We start from the raw sequence: 18,826 nt of genomic DNA on the forward strand, positions 1-18,826 counted from the left end.
TGACTACCAGGCACATGAAGCAAGGACACAATCCAAAATGAGAATAATCAATCTTGACTGATCAATCAAAACTGACCCTGAACTTACACAGAGATTATAACTAGCAGAGGACATTAAAATGGTTAATACGATCCATTGTGTTCAAAAAATTAAGTACAAACATAGAAGACTATAAAAAAGTAGGGATCCCTGGGTGGCGCAGCGGTTTGGCGCCTGCCTTTGGCCCAGGGCGTGATCCCGGAGACCCGGGATCGAATCCCACATCGGGCTTCCGGTGCATGGAGCCTGCTTCTCCCTCTGCCTGTGTCTCTGCCTCCCTCTCTCTCTCTCTGTAACTATCATAAATAAATAAAAAAATATATATATTAAAAAATAAAATAAAATAAAAAAATAAAAAAGTCACAAACCTTTAGAGATGAAAAAGATGAAGCCTTGTGGAAGAAAAGATCTGTTTTGTTTTTTTTTTTGAAAAGATTTGTGAATGTAAAGCCATAGCAATAAAAATGTTCCAAAACAGATGTAAAAAAAATCTGTAAGAAGAAAGAAAAAAAATAGTGTCAATAATCCATGGGACAGCATCAGGTAATGTAATATACAAGCAATAGAAGTCCTCAAAAGACAGGGGAAAAGAGAAAAGGGGATGACAAAAGTGTTTGGAGAAATCATGGCAAAAAAATTGCTCCACCCTTATTCTTTGTGCTTCTGCTGATGACTCCTATGCCACTGTCCCCTTTCTCCTCATCCTACCCCTAATGCCTATTGACCTCCCTACTCTGTCCACTGATGCTCACACCTTCCCACTACCTCTGCCTGCTGACCTCATTTGCAAGCGGAAACACTAGGGGCCTGTATCTCCCAGGGCTGCACTCCTTATCTCTCAAAATTCTGACCTAATTGTCTTGGGCACTTCCCAACTTTAGCCTCACTTTAGCCTCCAGATCACATGAAAAGTCAGAACCCTTTACAGTTAGGTTGGTGCAGTGAGAGATTGTATATATCCACAGCAGGTACACCAAGAGAAAGCAAAATCCATCATCTCTTCCCATACTAGACCTCATCCCTGTCCTTTCACATACATGGCAAATATTTTCTCCTGATTGTTCTTCATCTTTAAAGGTTATTTGTGTTTTGGTTTTAGTTTATAATTTTGTGAAATTTAATTATTGTTCTGTTGTAACTTAAATTTAATTAAAATTCAACTACTTTTGCAATTAATTATTTTAAACTTAGAACACTTCACCAAAGATACATGGAAGACAACTAAATAAGTACACAAAAAGATGTTCAACATTAGTCATTCAGAAATTGCAAATGAGGGACGCTTGGGTGGCTCAGCAGTTGGGCATCTGCCTTCAGCTCAGGTCATGATCCCGGGATCCGGGATTTGGCATCCAGCTCCTGCAAGGTGTCTACTTCTCCCTCTGTGTCTCTGCCTTCTCTCTGTGTCTCTCATGAATAAATAAATCTTAAAAAAAAAGAAAGTGCAAATGATGATAAAACCACAATGACATAACAAGACATACCTATTAGAATGACTTAAATTTTTAAAAATTATATGTAATACTGAATATTGATGAAATGTACAGCAACTGGAACTTTTATAAATTGCTAGCAGGAAAGCAACATAGTCACTTTGATAAAGTTTGATGGTCCTTATAAAGTTAAATATATACACTTACCATAGGAACCATTCCTAGGTTTTGTTTCTGTTTGCTTTTAAAGATATAAAACATTTTCATCAATACAAGAATGCCTCGTGTTGCCCTTAAAAAATTTACTGAAATATAATTCACACAACATGCTGTTCACCTATCTAAAATGTACAATTCAATGGTTTTTAGTAGAGTCACACATATGTGCAACCATCACCATTGTCACATTTTCATCACCTCAAAAAGAAACTCCATAGGCTTTATTATGACCCATTCCCAACATCCCTAAACAACCATCAATCTACTTTCTGCCTCTATAATTTCCAATTCTGGATATTTCATATAAATGGAATCATAGAATATGTAGTATTTTGTGATTGGCTTCTTGCACTTAGTATAATGTTATCAAGGTTCAACCATGTTGTAGCCTGTATTAATATTTAATTCCTTCCTATGGTCAAGTAATATTCCATTGTTTGGATTACAGCATTTGGCTTATCTATTCATCCACTGATGGACATTGGTGTCAGTTTCACATTTTGTGAAATTACAATTATGTGTAATGCCATCAGCATTTGTGTGCAAGTTTTTGTATGGACATGTTTTTATTTCTCATGAATACATACATAGGAGTAGAACTGCTAGGTCATATGGTGACTCAATTAACTGAGGAACTTCTAGATTACCTTCCAAATGACTCTACCATTTTACATTTGTTGCCAGTAGTATATTAGGGTTCCGATTTATACACATTCTCACCAACTATCTAACTTTATTATAGCTGTCCAACTGAGTGTGGAAAGGTATTTCAATGTGGTTTTCATTTTCATTTCCATAGTGACTAAATATGATGAGCATTTTTTAATGTACTTATTGGTCATTTAAATATCTTATTTAGAGAAATGTCTTTTCAGATTTTGCCAATTTTTAAAGTGGATTATTTGTCTTTATTATTGAGTTGTAAGGGTTTTTTATGCATTCTAATACAAGTTCCTTATTGGGTATGATTTACAAATATTTCCTCCCATTCTGCAGGTTGCTCTTTACATTCTTGATAATGTCTCTGAAGCTTTCAGTTTTGATGAAGTCCAGTTTTTTTCAATTGTTGCTTATTCTTCCAGTTTCATATCTAAGAAACCATTGATAAATCTGAGGTTATGTAAACTTACCCCTGTGTTTCTTACTAAGAATTTTATAGTTTTGGCTCTTATATTTAGGACTTTGATCCATTTTTTTATATTACCCATTCTGTGACTTTTTAAATTCAATTAATTAACATATAATGTATTATTAGTGTCATAGGTAGAGTTCAGTGATTCATCAGTCTTATATAATACCCGGTCCTCATTACATCACATGCCCTCCTTAATGTCCCTCACACAGTTATCTCATCCCCCCAGCCCTCTTCTCCAGCAACCCTCAGTTTCTTTCCTATGATTAAGATTCTCTTATGGTTTGTCTCTCTCTGATTTCATGGTTTTATTTTTCCCTCCCTTCCCTATGATCCTGTTTTGTTTCTTAAATTCCACATATGAGTGAGATCATATAATTCTCTTTTTCTGGTTGACTTATTTCACTCAACATAATACCCTCCAGTTCTATCCATGTTATTGCAAATGGCAAGATTTCATTTTTTTGGTGGCTGAGTGGTATTCCAGTGTGTGTGTGTGTGTGTGTCACATCTTCTTTATCCATTCATCTTCTTGAGGAACCTCCATACTGTTTTCTAGAGTGGCTGCACCAGCTTGCATTCCCACCAAGAGTGTAAGAGGGTTATCCTTCCTCTGCATCCTCGCAACATCTGTCGTTCCCTACTTGTTAATTTTTTTTTCAATGTTAACAGCTTTTATTTCACAGTCAGTAAAAGGCTAGGTGCAGAGGTGACATTTTAAGTTCTACTTGTTAATTTTAGCCATTCTGGCTGACTTGGGGATGGTTTTTTTTTTTTTAAGATTTATTTATTTATTTATTTATTTATTTATTTATTTATTTATTTATTTATGAGAGAGAGAGAGGCAGAGGAATAAGCAGGCTCTATGCCAGGAGTCTGACGCGGGACTCGATCCCAGGACTCCAGGATTGCGCCCTGGGCCAAAGGCAGGCACTAAACCGCTGAGCCACCCAGGGATCCCCGGGGCGGGTATTTCATTGTGGCTTCAATTTGTATTTCCCTGATGTCAAGTGATGTGGGGCATTTTCTCATGTGTCTGTTGGCCATTTGTATGTCTTCCTTGGAGAAATGTCTGTTCATATTTTCTGCCAATTTCTCAATTGGATTATTTGCTCTTTGGGTGTTGAGTTTGATGAGTTCTTAATAGATTTTGGATACTAGCCCTTTATCTGATATGTCATTTGGAAATACCTTCTCCCATTCTGTTGGTTGTCTTTTGGTTTTGTCGACTGTTTCCTTTGCTATGCAGAAGCTTTTTACCTTGATAAAGTCTCAATAGTTCATTTTTGCCTTTGTTTCCCTTGCCTTTGGAGACATGTCTAGTTAGAATTTACTGTGGCTGAGGTCAAAGAGGTTGCTGCTTCTGTTCTCTAGGATTTTGATGAATTCCTGAATTCCATTCAGGTCTTTCATCCACTTGAGTCTATTTTTGTGTATGGTGTAAAAAAGTGATCCAGTTTCATTCTTCTGCATGTCCAATTTTCCCAGCACCATTTGTTGAAGAGACTATTCTTTGTTGAAGAGATATTCTTTCCTACTTTGTTGAAGATTAGTTGACCATGGAGTTGAAGGTCCATTACTGAGTTCTCTATTATGTTCCACTGATCTCTATGTCTGTTCTTGTGCCAATACTATAGTATCTTGATGATTACAGCTTTATAATATAGCACGAACTCCAGAATTGTGATGCCACCATCTTTGGTTTTCTCTTTCAACATTCCTTTGGCTATTTGGGGTCTTTCCTAGTTCCATACAAATTTTAGGATTATTTGTTCCAGCTCTGTGAAAAATCTCTATGATATTTTGGTAAGGACTGCATTGAATGTGTGGATTGCTCTGGGTAGCATAGACATTTTAACAATATTTGTTCTTCTAATCCATGAACATGGGATGTTTTTCCATTTCTTTGTGTCTTCCTCAATTCTCCCATGAGTGCTCTGTAGTTTTCTGAGTATGGATCTTTTGCCTCTTTGGTTAGGTTTACTCCTAGGTATCTTACGGGTTTTAGTGCAGTTGTAAATGGGATCGAATCCTTAATTTATCTTTCTTCTGTCTCATTGTTAGTGTATAGAAATGCAACTGATTTCTGTGCATTGATTTTTACATCCTGCCACTTTGCTGAATTCCTGTATGAGTTCTAGGAATTTGGGTTGAAGTCTTTTGGGTTTTCCACGTATGATGTCACGTCATCTGTGAAAAGTGAGAGTTTGACTTCTTTGCTGATTCAGATGTTTTTAAATTTTGTTGTTGTTGTCTGATTGCTGGGGCTAGGACTTCTAGTACTATGTTGAACAACAATGGTAATAGTGAACATCTCTGTCATGTTCCTGACCTTGAGGGAAAAGCTCTCAGTTTTTCCCCATTGAGAATGATATTCACTGTAGACTTTTTGTATATGGCTTTTATAATATTGAGATATGCTCTCTTTATCCCTACACTGTGAAGAGTTTTAAGAAAAGATGCTGTACTTTGCCAAATGCTTTTTCTGCAATAATTCAGTCAATAAGATGGTATAATTTTTCTTAGCCAGTTAATACAGTGGATTACATTGATTGATACTTGAACATTGAACCAGCCTTCCATGTCTGGAATAAATCCCACTTGATTATGGTATATAGTTCCATATACATATATAAAATATATATGTATATCCTTAATAGGATATATATACATATATAATAGGATATAATAGGACATGTGTATATGATATAATAGGGATATATATAGGGATATATATATTTATATATATTATATAAATTTATTTATATGTGTATCTGTGTGTGTGTGTGTGTGTGTGTGTATCCTTTTAGGAATTTTTATAATGCAGGATCCCTGGTGGCTCAGTGGTTTAGCGCTTGCCTTCCGCCCAAGGCGATCCTGGAGTCGCGGGATCCAGTCCTACATTGGGCTCCCTGCATAGAGCCCACTTCTCCCTCTTCCTATGTCTCTGCCTCTGTGTGTGTGTGTGTGTGTGTGTGTCTTTGTAATGTGCATTCATGCCTGTACTTTCCCTTCTTATACAATTTGTCTTGCTTTTGTATCAGGGTAACACTAACTTCATAAAATATGTAATTTTTTAAAGATTTATTTATTTATTTATGATAGAGAGAGAGAGAATGGCAGAGGCACAGGAGAAGGGAGAAGTAGGCTCCATGCCGGGAGCCCAATGCGGGACCCGATCCCTGGACCCTAGGATGGCGCCCTGGGCCAAAGGCAGGCGCTAAACCGCTGAGCCACCCAGGGATCCCCCATAAAATATATTTAGAAGCATTCCCTCCTCTTCTATTTCCTGGAAGACAATGTATAGAATTAGTATCAATTATTTAAACAGATTAGTAGAACTTTTTAATGAAATCATCTAGCAATGGAGACTTCTATTTTGATATTTATTTACAAATCTAATATCTTTAATATTTGCATGACTATCCAGATTACTTCATATTATATGTGTGGTAGTTTGTGTTTTTTGAGGAACTGATCCATTTCAACAAAATTATGTTTATGTAGTTGTACCTACTAGTCCCTTGTCCTTTTTATGTCTGCAGAGTTTGTAATGATAATTCATATTTAATCCCCTATTCCATTCCTAATATTGGACATTTGTGGCTTCATTTTCCCCTTTGTCCAGTTTGCTACAGATTTATCAGTTTTATTTATCCTTTTTTTTTTTTTTGAGTTTGGAAGTTTTCCTTCTATTTTTATTTTTTGGACAGTTTGAGAATAGGTTTTATTTATTTATTTATTTACTTATTTATTTATTATATTTATTTTTTATTGATGTTCAATTTGCCAACATATAGAATAACACCCAGTGCTCATCCCATCAAGTGCCCCCCTCAATGCCCGTCTCCCAGTCACCCCCACCCTCCGCCCACCTCCCCTTCCACAACCCCTAGTTCGTTTCCCAGAGTTAGGAGTCCTCATGTTCTGTCTCCCTTTCTGATACTTCCCACTCATTTTTTCTCCTTTCCCCTTTATTCCCTTTCACTATTTTTTATATTCCCCAAATGAATGAGACCATATAATGTTTATCCTTCTCCGATTGACTTATTTCACTCAGCATAATACCCTCCAGGTCCATCCACGTCGAAGCAAATGGTGGGTATTTGTCGTGTCTAATGGCTGAGGAATATTCCATTGTATAAATAGACCACATCTTCTTTATCCATTCATCTTTTGATGGACACTGAGGCTCCTTCCACAGTTTGGCTATTGTGGACATTGCTGCTAGAAACATCGGGGTGCAGGTGTCTCAGCGTTTCATTGCATCTGTATCTTTGGGGTAAATTCCCAACAGTGCAATTGCTGGGTCGCAGGGCAGATCTAGTTTTACCTCTTTGAGGAACCTCCACACAGTTTTCCAGAGTGGCTGCACCAGTTCCCATTCCCACCAACAGCGCAAGAGGGTTCCCCTTTCTCCACATCCTCTCCAACATTTGTTGTTTCCTGCCTTGTTAATTTTCCCCATTCTCACTGGTGTGAGGTGGTATCTCATTGTGGTTTTGATTTGTATTTCCCTGATGGCAAGTGATGCGGAGCATTTTCTCATGTGCTTGTTGGCCATGTCTGTGTCTTCCTCTGTGACATTTCTGTTCATGTCTTTTGCCCATTTCATGATTGGATTGTTTGTTTCTTTGCTGCTGAGTTTAATAAGTTCTTTATAGATCTTGGAAACTAGCCCTTTATCTGATACATCATTTGCAAATTTCTTCTCCCATTCTGTCGGTTGTCTTTTAGTTTTGTGGACTGTTTCTTTTGCTGTGCAAAAGCTTCTTATCTTGATGAAGTCCCAATAAAGAATGAAACTAGACCACTCTCTTGCACCATACACAAAAATAAACTCAAAATGAATGAAAGATCTAAATGTGAGACAAGATTCCATCCAAATCCTAGAGGACAACACAGGCAACACCCTTTTTGAACTTGGCCACAGTAACTTCTTGCAAGATACATCCATGAAGGCTAGAGAAACAAAAGTTTTATTTATCTTTCAGAAGTTTTAGTTGAATTGATTTTTCTCTATTTTTCTGCTTTCAATTTAATTGATTCATGCTCCCATTTATTTGCTTCTGCTTGTTTGGGTTTTATTTTGGTTTTTTTTTTTAAGATTTTATTTATTTATTTATTTGAGAGAGAACGAAACACAACTAGGAGGGAGGGACAGAGGGAGAAGGAGAAGCAGACTCCCTGTTGAGCAGGGAGCCTGACTCAGGGCTAGATCCTAGGGCCCTGGGATCGTGATCTGAGCCCAAGGCAGGCACTTAACCAACTGAGCCACCCGGTGCTCCTGCTTTTCTTTTTACAGGTTTATGAAGTAGGACCTTATATTATTGATTTGAGACATTTCTCCTTCCCAGCTTTATTGAGATATAATTGACATATAACATTGTGTAAATTTCAAGTGTACAATGTGATGTTTTGATACTTACATATTGCAAAATGACTACCACAGTAGGGTTAGTTAAGACCTCTCTCACCTCACATAATTACCATTTCTTTTTTGTGGTGAAAACGTTTAAGATCTAGTTTCTTACCAATTTTCAAGTAGATAGGTGACCCTTAGGTAGTGTGGACATTTTAACAATATCAATTTTCCTAAATCATAAACACAGATGATTTTCCATTTATGTCCTCTTCAGTTTCTTTCATCAAAGTCATGGTTCTTAGTATATAGGTCTTTTACCTCCTCAGTTAAATTTATTCCTAAGTACCTCATTGTTTTTGAAGCTATATGATTGGGATGATTTTCATTCTTTCTCTTTCAGATAGTTTATTGTTAGTGTATAGAAATGCAACTAATATCTGTATGTTGATTTTGTATACTGCAACTATTGAATTTGTTGATTAGCTCTAATAGTTTTTGTTAGAGTCTTTAGGATTTTCTTTTCCTTTTTTTAAGATTTATTTATTTATTTGCAGGGGGAGGGGCAACAGGAGAGAGAATCTGAAGCAGACTCCGTGCTGAGCATGGAGCCCTATGTGGGGCTCAATCTCAGGATCCATAAGATCACAACCTGGGTCAAAACCAAGAGTCAGTCACTCAACTCAGTAGCTCAACTGACTGTGCCACCCAGTCACCCCTAGTCTTTAGGATTTTCTATATATAAAATCATATTATCTGCGAACAGACAATTTTATTCTTCCTTTCTCATTGGAATGCCTTTTCTTTTTTTAATTATTTTTTACTTTTAATTATTCCTTACTTTTCACTATTACTGTTGTTGTTCAACATAGTACATAGTATTTTGTGTACTTGAGAGAAAGAAAGCATGAGCAGGGGGCAGGGCGGGTACAGAAGGAGAGGGAGAAACAGGATCCCCTCTGAGCAGGGAGCCCAACATGGGGCTCAATTCCAGGACTCTGGGATCATGACCTTAGGTGAAGGGAAATGCTCAACCAACTGAGCCACCTAGGTGCCCCAGGATGTCTTGTCTTTATTTTTCTTACCTACCTGCTCTGGCTAGGACTTCCAGTACTATATTAAATTAGAGTGGTGAAAGTAGACATCCTTGTCTTATTCTTTTTTAAAAAAAAAACTTTATTTATTTATTCATAGAGACACACAGAGAGAGAGGCAGAGATACAGGCAGAGGGAGAAGCAGGCTCCACGCAGAGAGCCTGATGTGGGACTTGATCCAGGGTCTCCAGGATCACGCCCTGGGCTGCAGGCGGTGCTAAACCACTGTGCCACCGGGGCTACCCCCTTGTCTTGTCCTTATCTTAGAGGAAAGACTTTCAATTTTCCACAATTAAGTATGTTAGCTGTGGGCTTGTCATAGATGACCTTTATTCTATACCCAATTTGATGAGAATTTTCATCATAAAACAATGTTGTTTTTTGTCAAATAATTTTTCTACATGTATTGACACAGTCATATGATTTTTATATTTCATTTTATTACAGTGTATCATATTATTGACTTGCATATGTTGAACCATTTCTGCATCCCAGAGATAAATTCCATTTGATCATAATGGATGATCTTTTTAATGTACTATTGAATTTAATTTGTTAATATTTTGTTGAGAAGTTTTGCATCTATACTATGATAATCAAGGAGGTTAGCCTATAGTTTTCTTTTGTTATCTGGATTTGGTGTCAGGGTAATACTAGCCTTGCAAAAGTTTGAGAGTATTTACTCCTCTAATTATTTGGAAGAGTTTGATGAATGGGATTAATTCTTCTTTAAAATGTTTGGCAGAATTCACCATTGAAACCATCTGGTCCTAGGTTTTTCTTTATTTGGAGATTTGTTTTATTACTAATTCAGTATCCTTACTCATTATTTGTCTCTTCATATTTAATCTTCATGATTCAGTCCTAGGTAGCATAGGAATCAATAATCTCTTATAGGTTATTTAATTTGTTGGTATATAATTGTTCTTAGTAGTCTTTTATGGTCCTTTGTGTTTCTGTAGTATCAGTTGTAATGTCTCTTTAATTTCTGATTTAATTTGAGTGTTTTTTTCTTAGTCTCGCTGAAGATTTGTCAACTTTTTTACAGTTAAAAAGACAGCTCTTCTTGACATTTTCTATTATTTTTTTGGTCTCTAGTTAATTTCTTTTTTAAGATTTTATTTATTTATTCTTGAGAGACACAGAGAGAGAGGCAGAGACACAGGCAGCTGGAGAAGCAGGCTCCCTGCAGAGAGCCCAACGTGGGACTCGATCCCAGGTCTCCAGGATCACACCCTGGGCCAAAGGTGGCGCTAAAATGCTGAGCCACCCAGGCTGCCCTAATTAATTTATTTCTGCCATCTTTTTAATTTCCTTTTGCTAGCTTTGGGCTTGGTTTATAGCTCTTTATCTAGTAACTTGAGATATAAATTTAGGTTGTTTATTTGAGATTTTCTTCTTACTATAGCCATTTATTGCTATAAACTCCCCTGTTAAGACTGCTTGATTTCTATGTTTATACCATTGTGATCAGAAAAGATACTTGGTATGATTTCAATCTTCTTAAATTTGCTAATATTTGGTTTTTGACTTATCATATAATTTATCCTGAAAGATGTTCTGTGTATGAGAAGAATGTGTATTCTCCTGCTACCTGATGGAATGTTCTGTATATGTCTGTTAAGTCCATTTGGTCTAAACTATATTTCAAGTCCAAGATTTACTTATTGATTTTCTATCTGGATTATCTATCCATTATTGAAAGTAAGGTATTGAAGTCCCCTACTATATTATACAGTAGTCTATTTCTCCCTGCAGATCTATTAGTGTTTGCCTACTATATTTAGATCCTCCAATGTTGGGTGCATATTATATTTGTGATTATTATATTCTCTTCATGAATTGACTCCTTAGTTATTATACAATGACCTTCTTTCTCTGTTATTACAGTATGTATGTATTTATTTATTTATTTTTAAAGATTTTATTTATTTAGTCATGAGAGACACACAGAGAGGCAGAGACACAGGCAGAGGGAGAAGCAGGCCCCATGCAGGGAGCCCAACATAGGACTCAATCCCTGGTCTCCAGGATCCCGCCTGCCAAACTGCTGAGCCACCCAGGCTGCCCTCTTGTTACAGTTTTTAGATTAAAGTATATATTTTCTGACATAAGCATAGTTATCCCTGCTGTCTTTTGGTTTCTGCTCACATGGGATATCTTTTCCCATTCCTTTACTTTTAATCTATGTGTGCCCTTAAAGCTGAAGTGAGTCTCTTGTAGGCAGCATATACCTGGGTCTTGTTTTTTTATTTATTTATTTATTTATTTATTTATTTATTTATTTATTTATTTTTATTTTAAACCATTTAGCCACTCTATGACTTTGACTGGAGAATTTAATCCATTTATATTTATAATAATCATTGATAGGTGAAGTCTTACCAGGTAATAGGAGTTTTAGATAGTTATAAGTAATGTCATCTTATTAATTTTTTTCTAGCTGTTTTGTAGTTCCTTGTTCTTTCTCCCCCTCTTGTTGCCTTCCTTTGTGAACTGATAGTTTTCCTTAATGATAATTCTTTGATTCCCTTCTCTTTATCTTTTGTGAACCTACTATAGATTTTTCCATTGTGGAGGCTTCTGTGAAATATTTATAGATATATATTTTGTGATTCTACTGTAAGTTTTTCCATTGTTGATATCACGAGGATTACATAAAACATTTATAGGTCTATTTTGATGTTGATAACAACTTGACATTGATCACATACAAAAATTCAACTGTTTTACTGCCCTCCTTATATATTTTTGATGTCACAATTTACCTCTTTTTATATTAACAAATATTTTAGCTATAGTTATTTTAAATGCTCTTGTCCTTTAACCTTTATACTAGAGTAACTGGTTAACACACACCACTATATTATAGTATTAGAGTTTTTTGAACTTGACTATGTACTTACCTTTACTGATGTGTTGTACATTTTCAAATGTTTTCATGTTATTAATTAGTATCCTTTTATTTCAGCTTGGAAAACTCCTTTCAGCATTTCTTATAAGGCATGTCTAGTGATGATGATCTTCCTCAGCTTTTGTTTGTGTAGGAACATCTTTATCTTCCCATCATTTCTGAAGGACAGATTTGCTAAATACAGTGTTCTTGGCTGACATTTTTTTCTTTCAGCACTTTGAGTATATCATCCCACTTTGTCCTGCCCTATATGGTTTTTGCTGAGAAATCCACTGATAGTCTTATGGGAGTTCCCTTGTAGGTTACAAGCTTCATTTCTTTTCCTGCTTTTAAGATTCTCCCTTAGAATTTGATTTTTGTCATTTTTATTGTAATGTGTCTTGGAAAAGATCTCTTTAGGTTGAGTTTGATTGGTGACCTATGAGCTTCATTAGTTTGGTAATCTAAATCTCTCCCCAGATTTGAGATGTTCTCAGCCAATATTTCTTCAAATAAACTTTATGTCCTCTTCTCCCTTTCTTCTCCTTCTGGAACTCCAATCATTTACAATTTGTTTCTTTTGGTGGTATCCCAAATAACATGTAGGCTTTCTTCACTCTTTTTCAATTTTTGAAAATTCTATTCTGACTGGATGATTTCAAAATTCCTGTCTTTAACTTGCATATTCTTTCTTCCACTTGATCCATTCTGCTGTTGATGTTCTCTATTTCATTTTTTATTTCATTTATTATATTCTTTAGCTCCAGAATTTCTATTTGGATACTTTTTATTATTTCTATCTCTTTTTTAGGTCTTATTTTTTTTAATTTATTTATTTATGATAGTCACAGAGAGAGAGAGAGAGAGAGAGGCAGAGACACAGGCAGAGGGAGAAGCAGGCTCCATGCACCGGGAGCCCGATGTGGGATTCGATCCCGGGTCTCCAGGATCGTGCCCTGGGCCAAAGGCAGACGCCAAACCGCTGCGCCACCCAGGGATCCCTTTTAGGTCTTATTTTTTAAAGTAATCTCTACACCCAACATGGGTTTAAACTCATAGTACTGAGATCAAGAGTTGCATGCTCTTTTGGCTGAGCCTGCCAGGCACCCCAATCTCTATCTCTTTTTTGAATTTCTCATTTTGTTTGTGTATATTTTTCTGATTTTCATTGAATTTCATTGAATTTTTCATTGAATTTTTAATTTCTTTATGTTTTCTTGTAGCTCATTGAACTACCTTAAAACACCTATTTTCAATTCTTCATTGAAAAATCTTCATTGGTAAATCTCAGATCTGCATGTCTTTGGGACTGGTTACTAGTAGATTATAGTGATCTTTTGGGGTGTCATGTTTCCTTGATTTTTCATAGTTCCTGAAATTTTGCATTGATGTCTTTGCATTGAAGTAGCAGTCACTTCCTCCAATCTTACTAACTGCACTCAGGAGAGAAATAACCTTCTGTCAGCTCTGCTAGTGATTCTGAGGTTTTCTCAGTCCTTCCATGGATATACTTAGTGTACACTTTTTGCTCTCTCTGGTGGCATGATTCTTAAGCTTGACATCTTTTCTCAATCCTTCAATGCACCATGGTGGGTGCTTATATTCTCCCTTTTTCTTTCCCAAGCATGGTGGAAAAGTTTATGTTTATTGTCTCACCCTAACCTGCAGTTTGGGGCTGGTTTTCTTTGCATGCTCACAAGCCATTTACCAGAACTTACTCTCACCATCACTATTGGGAACACACATAGGGAGCCAGCCACAGATGTGGCATGTAGGTGAGGTACATGGAATGCTGGGGGTGCCTATGGACCAGTTGGTGGCATCTTCAGGTGAGGCAGGCATCCTTAGTAGCTTGTGGGTAGGATTTTGAAGGAGTCTGCAATGTGGTTAATAGGGATCTATTGAGGGCAGCCTGGGTGGCTCAGTAATTTAGTGCCACCTTCAGTCCAGGGCCTGATCCTGGAGACCCGGGATTGAGTCCCACATCTGGCTGCCTGCATGCAGCCTGTTTCTCCCTCTGCCTGTGTCTCTGCCTCTCTCTCTTTCTGTGTGTCTCTCATGGATAAATAAATAAAAATCTTTTTTAAAAAAGGATCTACTGAGATAAGATATCTTGGTCCTGAACTGTGGCACCTTGGAGAAATGGTGATTCAGGTAAACCAAACCATTCCTCTTACCATCTCCAATGCATTCAAATTCTTTTTTTTGCTTCAATTGTATGCTGGAACTTCTCCACCAGAAACCTGGACTTCCACAAAGACTCTTGCCTGTGAGTGACTATCGAAGACAATGTACTCCAGGGGTTTCTGGACAAGAGGGGCTAGAGTCATGTTGTTATTAATAGATTTCTTAAAATGTGGCATATATAAAGAATGTAATATATAGCCAGTATCATTCTGATACAAAAAAAAACAGACAAAAGGACAGCCCGGATGGCTCAGTGGTTTAGTGTTGCCTTCAGTCCAGGGCCTGATCCTGGAGACCCAGGATTGAGTCCCACGTCAGGCTCCCTGCATGGAGCCTGTTTCTCCCTCTGCCTGTGTCTCTGCCTCTCTCTCTCTCTCTGTCTCTCATGAATAAATAAATAAAATCTTTAGGGAAAAAAACAAAGACATCACAACATTTCATCAAGGTATCAAGACAATTGAATGGAGAGGTGCCTGAGTGGCTCAGTCAGTTAAGCATCTGACTCTTGATTTCAGCCCAGGTCATGATCTCAGGGTTGTAAGATGGAGCCCCACATCAGGCTCCATGCTGGAGGTGGAGCCTGCTTAAGACCCCCTCCCCCCACCCTGCCTATGCCTCCTACTCCTGCTTAAAAAAAAGAAAAAGAAAAAGAAAACAAAAACATTTTAATGAAGGAAATTTTTTTTCATCAAATGGTATGGGTAAAACTGGATAGTGAATCATAATTTTCTTGCTTATGGTTGACAGCAAAAATATCAATATATTGTGGGGTTTAATAACATGTAGGAAGAAGTAAAATGTATGACAACAATAGCACAGACTGCAAGGGGATAAACTGAAGTATGTTTTAAATTCTTATGCTATATGTGAAATGCTATCATATTACTTAAAGGTAGACAGTGACAAATTAAATATGTGTATTGTAAACTCTAGTGCAACCACTAAAAATAACACAAGTAGTTATAGTTACTAAAGGCACAATGGAGATAAATGGGACTATAAAAAATACACCGTTCATTTCAAACAAGCAGAACAAAAATAGCAAAACAAGGCAGAAAAAAAATAAGAAAAATGCAGATAGGACAAATTAAAAATAGCAAGGCAGAAGACCTAAACCCAAGCTAATCCATGATTACATTACATATAAATAGTCTAAACATTCCCAATTAAAAGGCATAGGTTTTTAGGTTGGATAAAAAGCAACAAACTGCTATAGATATTGTCTAGAAGAAACTTATTTTATACATAAAATAGATAGGTTAAAAGTGAATGGATGGTACACAACACTGTGAACATAATTAGTGCCACTGAATTGTGCACTTAAAATGGATGAAAAGTATGTTATATGTATTTTAACACAATAAAATAGAACAGTTAAAAGGTAAAAGATGGGAAAATAAATGATGGTAACAGCGTAGAAAAGGATTAAAATATTTGGCCTGACTGCGATGCTCTGATGGCATCTTATAAGGTTGGCCCTTGACTATTGTCTGGAAATGGATTTCAGGAGAGTTTCTATCATTAACTGGTAATAGAGGACTATTATGCCTAAATTTTGTACAAACAATATGGTTTATGCTAAACACTTGCTTTCCTTCTGGCAGCCTGGGATTTGGTTATATACCAGAAAAATACTGTCTTTGTGATCATCCCTCCATCAAAACCATGCATATTTAGTCTCTAATAACCTATCTGGATGACATTTCACACATGTCGTGACATCTTTTGTTGGGGTAACTCAGCATGTGTGACTCCACTAGGAAAAGACCCTAGAACTCTGCACATAGTTTCCCCTGAATTCAGCCCATGCATTTGATTTATAGGTTAAATTAATTCCTAACCAAATTCCAATCAGCTCTTTTTGAGAAACTGCCAATCTGATTCTGTAATTTATATGAAAATGCAAAGGAACTATAATAACCAAAAGGATATTTAAAAAGGAAAAAAATTGGAAGACCTACAATGATTTTGAGTTATTTTAAGGCTCAGTCATTAAGACAGTATGATATTTATACAAAAATGTATAAATAGATGAATGGAATAGAATAGGGCATCCAGAAGTAAACTCAAAGATATACAGTAAATCTATTTTCAACAAAGTTGTCAAAGTAACTTAATAAAGAAAATTTTTTTCTTTTTTAAAAAAATTTTATTTATTCATGAGAGACACAGAGAGAGAGGCAGAGACATAGGCAGAGAGAGAAGCAGACTCCCTGCAAGGAGTCTGACATGGGACTTGATCCCAGGACCCTGGGATCACACCCTGAGCCAAAGGCAGACACTCAACCATCAGCCACCCACTGATGGCTGAGCCATCAGCCACCCAGCCACTGATTTTCTTTAAGTGCCCCTAAAGAAAATCAATATTTTCAACAAATGTGCTGGAACAATTTGCCATCCATTTGTTTAAATAATGAACTTCAGTTCATACCACATATTTTTTAAAGATCTCAAAATGGAGTAAAGACCTAAATGTAAGAACTATAAACCTTATAAAAGAAAACATATGAGGAAATCTTAGTAACTGGGGGTTCTTAATGATAACATAAAGTCATGAAATATAAAAGAGAAATATAAAGCATATGTCATTAACATTAAAACATTGGAGTGAAGTAAAGGAAGATAGAAGAGTAAGAAGAATCAGGAATCTATCTTTCCACCTACATAAAAATTGTACTAGCAGAAACTGATGTAAGTATATTGGAATTCAAGTCTATTTGAATGATTAGTTTTCTGGGAAAAGGTTGGGTCATAAATTACAGCTCATTTTTATTAATTTCCATTTCAGTACAGTAATGGCTACCCATCCTCCATCCACCAGGCCTGTGGCAAGCAATCATAATCTTGGTTCCTGGTGTGGCTTTCTGGAACCACATGAGCAATAAGGACCTTGTCACAAATATTAATGTTTGGTTTTCTCACTATGAGCAATAAGTACTTTGTCCTCAAATATTGGTGTCTGGTATTCTGATTTTTGACTGATGCTCTTGACCACTGAGATGCAGGCCCAGAGGCTAGCCATTGTTGTTTTAACTTGCACCAGTTGAAATTGCTTCCAGGGGATTTAAAGTAACATTCCTTGAGGTATTTTTTTTTTCTGTTTTTCTTTTTACCTTTTTCCCCCTTTGAAAATCAGACAGTAAAGGATTATGACATTCAAAATCTAACATGTATGCCAGGGAATTCAGAAAGCCCCTATGCATGCCCAAGCAAACAAAGTATCAGAAAAGACAAGAGAATATCTCTTGCTGGTCCCAAACAGCGACTCCCTTAAACAACTTTAAAAAAGAGCAAATTCTGTGCTCACTTTGGCAGCACATATACTAAAATTGGAACAATACAGAGAAGATTAGCATGGCCCCTGTGCAAGGATGACACGCAAATTCGTGAAGTGTTCCATATTTTAAAAATAAATAAAAATAAATAAATAAATAAAAATAAAAAAGAGCAAATTCTGCGGAAGGTGAAAAAATATGATTCCAGAGTTACCACATTATGAAATTCAAATGTCTAGTTTTCAACAACAACAAAAAATTACAAACATACAAAAACAAAGAAGAAAGTATAGCTCATTTAAAGGAACAGAATAAATTGCCATGAACTATCTCTGAGGAATCCCAGACATCAGACTTACTAGATAAAACATTAAAAAAATAACTTTCTTAAAGATACTCAAAGATCTAAAGGAAAACATGGAAAAAGACAGGAAAATGATATATGAACAAAATGAGAATATCAATAAAGAGATAGAAATCATATTTTTTTAAAAAAGGAAACCAAAAATAAACTCTCAAACTGAAAAGTACATTAAGTGAAATAACAAATTCACTGGAATGCTTTATTTTTTTTTTTTCACTGGAATGCTTTAAAAGCAGATTGGAAGAAGCAGAGGAAAGAATCAGCAAACTTTAAGATAAGACCATTGAAATTATTTAGTCTGAGAAAAAGAAAAGAAGAAAAATGAACAGAGCCTAAATGACCTGTGGGACACTATAAAATGATCTAAATATATCTTGTCAAAATCACATAAATATAGGAGAGTGAGAAAGAAGTAGAAAGAATATTTGAGGAAATAATGGCTTAGAACTCCCCAAATTTGCTGTAAGATATGAATCTACAAATCCAAGAAACTCAACAAATCCCAAGTAGGATAAACAAACCAACAAAAAAACTCACACCAAGATACATTATAGTCAAACTATATGAAAATCCAAAAACAATCTTGAAAGCAGCAAGAAGGAAGCAGTTTCTTACAGGAAGGAATCCTTAATAAGATTATCAACTGATTTCTCATGAGAAATCTTGGAGGCCAGAATATAGTTGGGTGATATATTCAAAGTGCTGAAAGAAAAAAAAAGGCCACTATGATTTCTATATCTAGCAAAACTGTCCTTCAAAAATATAAGGCAGAAATTAAGACATTCTCAGATAAACAAAAGCTGACCATATATGTTACCACTAGAGCT

At 36.1% G+C, this 18,826-nt stretch overlaps 1 non-coding gene across 1 annotated transcript; it reads left to right on the forward strand.

The window, feature by feature from the left end:
* Positions 1-17,659: 17,659 nt before the first annotated feature.
* On the forward strand, positions 17,660-17,766 carry LOC112677044 (U6 spliceosomal RNA). The gene has a single exon (XR_003146813.1). It is a non-coding gene; the product is annotated as a U6 spliceosomal RNA (small nuclear RNA).
* The last annotated feature ends 1,060 nt before the right edge of the window (positions 17,767-18,826 follow it).

The sequence above is a fragment of the Canis lupus genome, chromosome 26 (assembly GCF_003254725.2).
Source record: "Canis lupus dingo isolate Sandy chromosome 26, ASM325472v2, whole genome shotgun sequence".
Lineage (NCBI taxonomy): Eukaryota > Metazoa > Chordata > Mammalia > Carnivora > Canidae > Canis > Canis lupus.